We start from the raw sequence: 10,543 nt of genomic DNA on the forward strand, positions 1-10,543 counted from the left end.
CCATACACCTGAAATATCGGACATAATAGCAACTGAAATAAAGAAGCAACTCCAGGAAGCTTTAAAGGAATTCAAACCAGAAATAATCTCCCAGGTAAAAGATAAAAGAAATGAAAGGGATGCTGAACATATCTAAAGAAGACCCAGTTAAAAAATTAGAGGAACTAAACAAAAAGGTAGAATGCCTGGATGAACAATATAAGAAACAAACAATACATAAAGCAGATGCAAAGAGATATACACAAAATGAAAAATTCCATTGAAAGCTATAAAAACTGCCTCAATGAAAGTGAAGATAGAATTTCAGACCTCAAAGATAAAATTGAAGCTAGTGAACAGAAAATGAAAGATCTTTTAAAAATAACAAGGAATCAGGAAATAACAATTCAACAGCTGCAAGATGATGCAAAGAAAAACAAAATAAGATTGGATAGGGATAAATGAAAAAGAAAGGGGCAACATAAAGGAAGTCAAGAGGATATTTAGAGAAGTAATAGCTGAAAATTTCCCAAACATGAGAATGGAAACTGACATCAGGATCAGTGAAGCACATAGAACTCCACATAGCCATAACCAAAATAAAACTACACCCAGACATATAATAATCACCATCCCAGAAATCCAACACAAGAATAGATTATTAAAAGCTGTCAGAGAGAAAAGATAGATCACTTATAAAGGAAAACCTACCAGAACCACAGCAAACTTCTCAGCATAAACAATAAAGTCAAGAAGAGCATGTATTGTATTTCAGATCCTAAAGGAAAATGATTGCCAACCTAGACTGATATACCCTGCAAAACCATCCTTCAAAATGGATGGAGAAATAAGATAGTTCCATGACAAAGAACAGCTGAAGAACTTCATGATCACCAAGTCAACCCTGCAAAGAATACTGAAAGACAGTTTAGATACACTTAGGAAAAAACCACTAAGCAAAGCAGACAATTAAACAGAACAGAAAGATAAAAATGTGACAGCAGAAAGATAACATGTCAGCAATAAACCAACGTATAACAGTTATAACCATTAATGTAAATGGTCTCAGTGCACCAATTAAAAGAAACAGACTGGCAGAATGGATCAAGAAACAAAATCCAACAAATCCTGTCTACAATAAACCCATAAAACCCAAAAAGATACTCACAGACTGAAAGGCAAAGGATGGAAAACAATATTTCATGCAACATGCCCCCCCCCAAAACAAAAGCAAGGGTAGCTATTCTGTTTGCAGACAATGTGAACTTCAAACCAATACCGATCAGAAGAGAAAAAGGTCACTATATACTGGTTAGGGGAAAACTTCAAGAGGAAGAGATAACAATCTTAAATATATATGCACCAAATTTCTGAGAACCCAGTTATAAAAAACAAGTATTAACAGAAATGAAAAACCAAATTAGCAGTAACACAATTATAACAGGAGATGTTAACACACCATTGACACCAAGTGACAGATCAACCAAACAGAAAATCAGCAAAGAAATAACAGAACTGAATCATACCTGTGAACAAATGGACTTGATAGACATATACAGAACGTTCCATCCAACATCAGAATACACATTCTTCTCAGCAGTACATGGGTCATTCTCTAAAATAGACTATATTTTAGCTCACACAAGCTATTTAAATAAATGCAAAAGATTTGAAATTATCCCTTGCATGTTATCAGATCATATCAGATCATGAAGTTAGAAATTAATGATAAAAGATACTGCAAAAATAACTCAAACACATAGAAACTGAATAACAATAACACACTCTTGAGTAATCAGTGGGTCACAAGGGAAATTAAAGAAGAAATTAAACAATACCTACAAGAAAATGAAAATACAAATACAATTTTATCGGAATCTATGGGATGCAATGAAAGCTGTCTTCAGAGGAAAATCTATTCCACTGGGTTCCCATATCAAGAAAACAGAACGAATACAAATAAACAACCTGCTGTTACACCTCAAACATCTCGAAAAAGAAGAGTAAGTCAATCCCAAAGCCAAAAGAAGAGAGGAAATTTAAAAAATCAGAGCAGAAATCAATGCAATAGAGACTAAGAAAATAATCCAAAGAATCAATGAATCAAAGAGTTGGCTCTTTGAAAGAACAAATAAAATTGATAAGCCCCTAGCCAACCTTATTTTTAAAAGGGGTGGGAAGCTCAAAATCATGCAATAAGGAATGAAAAAGGTGAAATCACTACAGACTCTGTAGAAATACAGAAGATCATCAACACCTATTTTTAAAATCTCTACTCTCATAGGTTTGATAACACAGAAGAAATAGACAGAATCCTGGAAACATATGAACTACCAAAGCTAGATCAAGAGGATGTAAAACTGCTGAATAACCCAATCTCTATTAATGAAATTGAAAACGTAATTAAGTCCTTACCTACAATGAAGAGCCCAGGCCCAGATGGATTCACTGAAGAATTCTACAAGAAGTACAAACAACAAGACTAATTGCCAACACTCCTCAAACTCATCAATGAAATTGAAAGGGAAGCAATCCTTCCTAAGTCATTCCTGGAAGCAAATATTACTCTAGTACCAAAACCTGAGAAAGACCCAACTAAAAAAGAGAACTACAGACCAATCTCCCTAATGAACACAGTTGCAAATCCTCAATAAAATATTGGGAAATAGGATGCAGCAAATCAACAAGAAGATTACATACCATGACCAAGTGGGATTCATCCCATGCATGCAGGGATGGTTCAACATATGTAAATCAATAAATGTAACCCACCATATCAATAAAGCCACCAGTAAGAATCACATGATCATTTCCATAGATGCAAAAAAGCTTTTACTATGGTGAAACCTTCATTTATGATAAGAACTTTATGGAAAAAAAAAGTTTCTGCATGTCAAAAGAAATCTCCAGCACAGTGAAAAGAAAACTCACAAAATGGGAGAAAATCTTAGTGAACTATCCCTCAGACAAAGGACTTCTGTCTAAAACATATAAAGAATTTTTTTAAAAAGCAGACCCCCAAAATTCAAAGATCCAATCCAAAAATAGGCATCTGAGATGAATACACACTTCTCAGATGAAGAAATACAAATGGCAAATAAATACATGAAAAAATGTTCATCATCATTACTCATTAGAGAAATGCAAATTAAAACCACACTGAGATTCCATCTCACTCCTGAAAGAATGGCCAAGATCAAGAAAATCAACAATAACAAATGCTGGAGAGGCTGTGGGAAAAAGGAACACTCCTGCACTGTTGGTGGGAGTGTAGACTGGTGCAACCATTGTGGAAGTCAGTCCGGAAATTTCTTAAAAAGCTGGGATTGGGACTCTCATTTGTTCCAGCTATCCCACTTCTAGGAATATTCCCAGAAGAACTGAAAGCATCATACCACAGTGACATATGTGCACCCATGTTTATAGCAGCACAATTTGTAATCGCCAGATCTTGGAAACAACCTAAGTGTCCATCAACTGAGGAATGGACCACAAAGTTGTGATATTATTATACAATGGAGTACTATTCATCTATAAAAAATTACCACATTGAGATATTTATAAATAAATGGGTGCAGCTTGAGACCATACTCATAAGTGAAATAAATCTAACTCACGTGTAAATACTGTATAGTTTCCCTAGTGTAAGAAATAATAATAATACATAAAAGTATACGGTAATCATGATTCCCCACTATATTGCTTTGAAGCCTTATAATGTTTTCATTCATTAATTGGAATGGTTTTATTCTGGGTTGTTTGATTTTATTGTCTGTGATGGTATGAACAGCTATTTTGAAGAAAACAAGACATCATAATAGCTAGTGCTGATTTAATATTATCTTGTTTTGAAGTCCCATCAAGATGTTGTTTTTCTGTCTCCATTGGTTTTATCATGTTGTATCTTATTGGATTTTATTATATGTGATAGTATAAACAAAATGTTTTATAGGCAAGGAGATAATATAGAAATCATTGGTTGTTTTCAGTTAGTTGGTTCTAAATACCCTGTAATACTATCATTCTTTTGAGTGGTTTCACACTGTCTTGATATATTTGATGCTATAGTATACAAAGTTATACTCAAATATTTCAAGGAAAGAGACACTATGGTAACTACTGTCATGTCAGGTTGTCTTGTGGTGAAGCACTATGTTGCTTAAATTGTTCTCTTCTGACCTGTGCTGTTGTGTTATGTCCTCTTTTTTCTCAATGTCATTTTTTTTATTTATGTTTTTATTTTTTAATTGAGGGAAAAATAAATTTAAAATAGCAGTATATATTATAGTAACCCACTTTGATTTCCTGTTAACTTGATTTGAAGCCCTGTATTGGTCTCATCATCTTGTTTTGACTGATTTTACTCTATTCTGTTTTGCTTGATAGTATCAAGTTTGAGGGTATAGGCAGCTACTTTGAAGACAATAAGATTCACCATGATGCCCATTCTGGTTTGACTATTATCTTCTTTTGAAGTCCTGTAATGTCTCTAATGTTTCGGTTTTATTGGTTTTGTTCTATACTGTTTTGTTCAATTGTATTATAACTGATGATATAGACAATTCTTTTTAAGACAGCAAGAGGCATTATGGTAACCATTGTTGATCACCTTGTATTCTGTTTTTACATCATGTACTCTGTCCATCCTTTTGATTTGACTGACTCTGTTTTGTTTTGTCACGTTTGGTTTTATTCTCTTCAAAAAAAAAGTTATAAGAACTGTGGGAGTAATAAAACCAAAAATGTGTAATTGTTATTGTAAAAAAGAGAGGAATAGAAAGTGCTCTAAAGGATATAACTGCATGTATATTTAAGTGTATAAGATAGATAACCATATTACTGAGTTTTTGTTGGATCGTTGAACAGAACTGTTTGAAGTCTCACTTTTTGAATGTCCACTTTGTATGCTTTAATTTTGTAACTGGAACAACTATTTCTAAGATGACAATATGTAATCTATTAACTAGTGATTTCTTACTGTTTTTTTTAATTCTGTATTACTTGTACCCTTTTTTCTGTTTTTTTTTTTTTTTCTCTTTAAATAAAATTTTTTTAAAAAGAGTTATTGGGTCACAGAAGTTTCTGGTTACATTTTCAAGAAAAGCCTACATGCCCAGGCAAAAGAAATGTATGACAGATTGGAGTCCCTGAAAGAAGCCTCTGAGGGAGTGCTGTGTGAGGCTGCGGGAGTGAAGCTGCAAGCAAACAGTGGAGAATCTAAGCATTTAGGAATACCAAAAATGGGGAAATTGTGCAGAGAAATGCTGTAGGAACCAGACTGAGAGGTGATGTAGGCTTCAATCAGCAAAGTCATAGGGGTAGTGCCACCCCAAACCTCTGAAATTCACAACAATGGGCCCTGGATGCTAAACGTGGGGGTACAAGACTTAATGGTTAGCCTGTTGGGTTTCAGTCTTGCTTTCATTCTATTCTTTGCAATGCCCCTGTTCTTCCTTTTTATAATGGAAGGACCTTATACTGTTGTATACTTGGAATATGTAACTTGCATTTTGAATTTTATAGGAATTCACAGCTAAGATGTTGCATTGAGTCTCTAGGGAGACTTTATACTTTGACCTTTGAGAAATTCTGGACATGCTGACAATGGGAAAGAGATTGTTGCATCTTTAGAAATACATAGGGTGGTTGTGTCATGTTAGGAAAAATTATTAACTTATTTGGAGATTCAGTATGGTTTAAGAAGATAAGATTAGATATCAAATGACAAGAGTAGACTTGTTCTATATAATCTTAATTGCCAATTTGACTGGATTAACAGACTCCTAGAGATGTGATAGTGTCATGGGGGTGTTACATGAATCAGTGAGTTAATACATTGGTGTTCATAGATGAATATGCTGTTCAGAGATAAGTGGACATGTACCTTTGGAGGATATATATTTCAACTGGCAGTTCCATAGCTTTCTGCTTCCAAGTGCCATATACTGAGCAGGTTTGCATCATCATACCTGCCAGCCATAATGTTTCTGCCTTAGAACCAGCCAACTGCAGATGAAATCTTTGAAACTTTGAGCCAAATTTCTCTCTCCTCCTTTAAGTGTCCTAGCAACAGGCCAATACACCAATATTGTGGGTGTTCTGGTCACATATTTATTGGACTGCTTCAGATCTGGAGTAGCCTCTGCCTTCTCCTACACCTCTACCCTTTAAAGGTCCCACTACTTCCTATTGAGTCAACGTGGTCCCTCCATGCTGCTAGACTGGAAGGGTTCTAGTTACCATGTTGAGCTGTTCAGAGGTGCACAGTGGGTAAGAAACAATCTCAAGCATCCTTGGAAAAGGTTGTTGTGTGGTGGAAACTCTTTGCTTACCACTTAAACTTCATGTTGTCCCTCCTCCAGTATACACTTATTTCTGGAAAGGCACTGTCCATCCAGGAATCACATTGATCAGTCCTCTTTCCATTTAACTGTAGTCATAAGATTAGTTACCTCTGTTGGAGTAGAAGCAACATAAGAGGAGTTATACCCAAGCTGACACAGTAAAGATGCAGTTGGGCCTTCTCCACAATTGTTGACTCAGCTAGAGGAAAAGGTCCTAAGGTCCTAAGAGGACCAGAAAGTTCCAAGACTACAAGAGCCTGAGTCCTTCATATGTACAGGAAATAAAGGTTTTCTCTGATCTATGAGAGCACTTTGCATTTCATGTGACTAAGAAATAAATTTCTATGTTTGAGTCACTTTACAGCTTTAGATAATTGACTTGGACAAATAGAGACATGTTGTAAACAATTTGTAGTCAGTGACAGTTGACTTTGTTAGGTTATTTCAGTTATGCCATCTGAGAAAGTGTGTACTCACAATAACTTATGCATAGAATACAGAAATAGATTTTATTTTGGTCACTGGCTAGTTGATTTTTTTGAACCTTACAACCTTACTGCTCTCTAATGACTTACAACTTCCATGACCCTTCCTGTTTGAGGAAAGCAGAGCCATTCTATACATGAATGCCACAATTCTAAAAATTAACAGTCCTCCCATCCCCTGGAGTAGCTTCCAATCAAGGACGAATTTGAATTTCTGTGAAAATTAAAGCTCCTTCACTTCTGTGGTGGGAAAATGTTGAGATACATTCTCTTCCCACAATTTACTCCTATTATTGATCTCTAGTGCTCAATGACTACATAATGAATATTTTATGGGCTGCTTATCTCACAGTCTTATTCCTTTCACTGTTTCTTACTTCTCACAAAATAAATAAGTTGCACTTTAAACTTTACCTCAGCTCTGTTACTGAGGAAACAACCCACTTATGGTTTAGATTTTAAAGATTCTCAAAAGTTTCATGTTCAGAAGTAGGCCCAATCAGAAAGGATGGGTCACTAAGAGCATCATTTGAAAAGGTGTGTTCTTAGTCCTAGCTCTTCCTTTCTTTCTGTTTACTGTAACAAGTAGTAAATAGCATTCCTCCATCATGCTGTTTTGTTATGATATTTCTGCCTTGAAGCCTACCAAGCATAAACTGAATCCACTGAAATTATGAACCACAATAAATTATTCCTCCTGTGGGTACTGTGTATTTTGCCTCAGAGAAGGGAAACAATTGGTACCAAGAGTGGGGTCTTCATTGTGACAATTAGAAACCTTTGGATTTGGTTTGTGGGAAGACTTTGGACAAAATTGGAGAGGTAAGATAAAGAAGCTCTACAAAGTTGTGAGTGCTTTGACAAAACTAGCCCAACTTTAAAACAAAATAGACTATTAATAAGAATGTGGACAATAAAATCCAGACTCATGAGATTTCATTTAGGAACAAGGATTCCACTGTCAGTTGGACTGCATATCATGTGTATTATGCTTCACCAGAATATTTGTCTACATTTTACCCATGTCCAGAGACTTGGACAGAGCCTGAGACTCAGCATGGCAGACCGTTTATTATAGCAGTTGAAATTTCCAGGAAGTTTAATGTTTAGAGTGTGTCGTGGATTGCTGCTTTTATCCAGATATACAGTGAAAATCAGGAGCAAAAGGTATAAGTGAAAAGTCTGTAATTTCATCAAAAAGAAAGCACCTAAAAATTTAGGACCATGCAAATAAGGTTGCTGAAGAAGTTAGCATTAAAATTAAGCTAAGTACTGTGCTTCGGAATTACGGTAAAAATGTCTCAGAGACAGGTAGCCTGCGTACAGTATAAAAGGTGGAAAGAGGCTCTCTCTCCTCTCTTGTTGCTTTTCTAATCTTTCACTTCTACTGCCACACCACCATGCCTTGGAGGCAGATGATTATGGACTGAAACCTCTACAAACTAAGAATTAAATAAACCTTTCCTTCCTTAACTTTGGGTGTTGAGAATTTTGCCTTGGCAATGAAAGAAAAGTACCTAAGACAGACTCTATTTCCATGGTGCCAGTTATCAGATACCCCTGCAATGAGTTCCTGATCTTCTGCCAGGTGTTAAGGTGTATGACAGGAAGACAGCAAAGGACCAGGTGGGAGTGCAGGCAGAGATCTGGGATAACCTGTTTTTAGACAACAGAAGGCCATGAGCCACCCAAAACCTTGGTATTTATTCATTACATCTGAGTTAAGGGCAGTAGGTATTCTTGAGAACAGTAATGGTGGGCTAGAAAGAAGACCAAAGCACTCTTGCAAGGACAAGGATGAGACAAGAGGGGACAATGAGGGACTTTAATTTCCCCAGGTAACTATCATCTCCATCAGTTTTTATCTTGTCCTATAAGCACCAGAGCAGTCATTAGCCCTGGGTCTTTCAGCTGTGACTAGAAAAGAGTGTGGAATTTCTATGTACCAATCTGGCTCAAGGACAGTACAAAAGGAAGCATAGATATCCTCTATATTCATTTTATAATTCCTGGCCCCCACAAAGGACTGTCTAGGAAATTAGTTCCCAGAATTCATTTCAGCATCCAGGCACCGAGGCACTCAAGAGGCCACCTTAACTATTATCCAGGGGGGCCACACTGCTGCTCAAAATAGTTGTTAATCTTGGAATTATCTCTGTGTTGCTGGTTTTTCAGATGTATATAATGCAAGAGCTATGAAGTCACCGAGGTATTCATCCATATTTCAGGAAAGAGACTGGAAAGGCAGACAAAAATGTGCAATAGGATCACAGTCCCTCCCATGGGAAAGCAATGTCTGAAGCTGTGAGAGTGAAGCTAGAAGCTCAGTGGAGTCCCAGGTTGTTTGAGATTGCCAAAAACATGGAATCTCTGCTAAGGAATGACACAGACAGTGAGTGAACCAAGCCCAAGAGAAAGACTATGTAAATTTCAACCTGAAAGGCCGTAAGGACAGGGCTACCTCAACTGTTGGAACTTACATCTCACCACAATCTGGGTGCTGAGCATGCAGTTATACAATTTAACATGTGTCATGCTGGGCTTCAGTCTTGCTTCAAAACAATTTCTATCAGTTCCCCTATTCTTCCCTTATGAGATGAGAATGCAACATTGTATGCTGGAAGTATTTAATTTTCTTTTATTTTTAGTTTGACAGGGGCTCATTGATAAAGAGTTTGACTTAAGTCTCAGAGAAGACTTTGAATTTGGATAGTTCTATAGCTGTAACTATTAAATTTTTGGTGATTTTTAAGGATGGACTAGATATATTTTACATAATAAAATGGATACTAGCCCTTTTGGGGCTGGTCACAGAAATCTACAACTATGATCCAAAATGTGTCTGAAACTCTTAAAATCAGAGATGGGGCCTAGCCAGAGGGGTTGGGTACTGGGGGCATGGCTTGAGAAGGTACATTCTTATGCCTGCATCTTTTTTTCTATGCTTTCTGCCTACCATATGTAAATAGATGTCCACTGTCATGCCAGCCTGGTATGTTGTTGATGCCTTGGAGCCAGCCAACATGAACTGACTCTACTGAATTTGTAAGCCAACATAAATCTCCTTTAAGTTGTGGGTGATGAGTGTTTAGTCCCATGAAAGAAGTGACAAAAATCAATCCTTAGATCTTTATTTAAAAGATCTGTGTATCCTGTATGTCTTAAATTGTGTATCCCTGTATTTAATATTTTGAAACTCCAATGTCCAATGCCTAATGGTGACTGTATTTGGCCACAAGTACTTTAAAGAAATAATGGAGACCCTCTCAAGTATGATTGGTGCCTGCAGAAGAACAAGAATTTTGGTAATACGGAGAAAGTGCCAAGATGGGGGTTTAATTATACATATCAAGAAAGAAGACCGTGAAAATTATATCTTAATCACAACTAGATTTTGGACTTACTTACAATCTCCAGGTTCCTATTGCATGTAATGTTGTTTTGCATAACTTGTTTTTTGATCTGTGAGTTTCCTTTTGAATTAAATGTGTTTCTTTTATACTGTATATTTATACTTATACTGTACTTTGGGCATAGCTAAATATAATTCTTTGCCACATCCCTCACATCTGACCAACTTGATTAATTGGACAACAGGGAGGATGCAGTATAGTTATCAACAACCACATCCTCTGGAAATGTACATTAATAGTTTGTTTCTTGATCCATTATGACATCCTGTGTCTTTTGATTAGGAAATTGAGGCCATTCACTTTAAGAGTTACTCCTAAAAGG

Source organism: Cavia porcellus, unplaced genomic scaffold (genome assembly GCF_034190915.1).
Source record: "Cavia porcellus strain 051 isolate PalLab524CR breed Dunkin Hartley unplaced genomic scaffold, mCavPor4.1 scaffold_4, whole genome shotgun sequence".
NCBI lineage: Eukaryota > Metazoa > Chordata > Mammalia > Rodentia > Caviidae > Cavia > Cavia porcellus.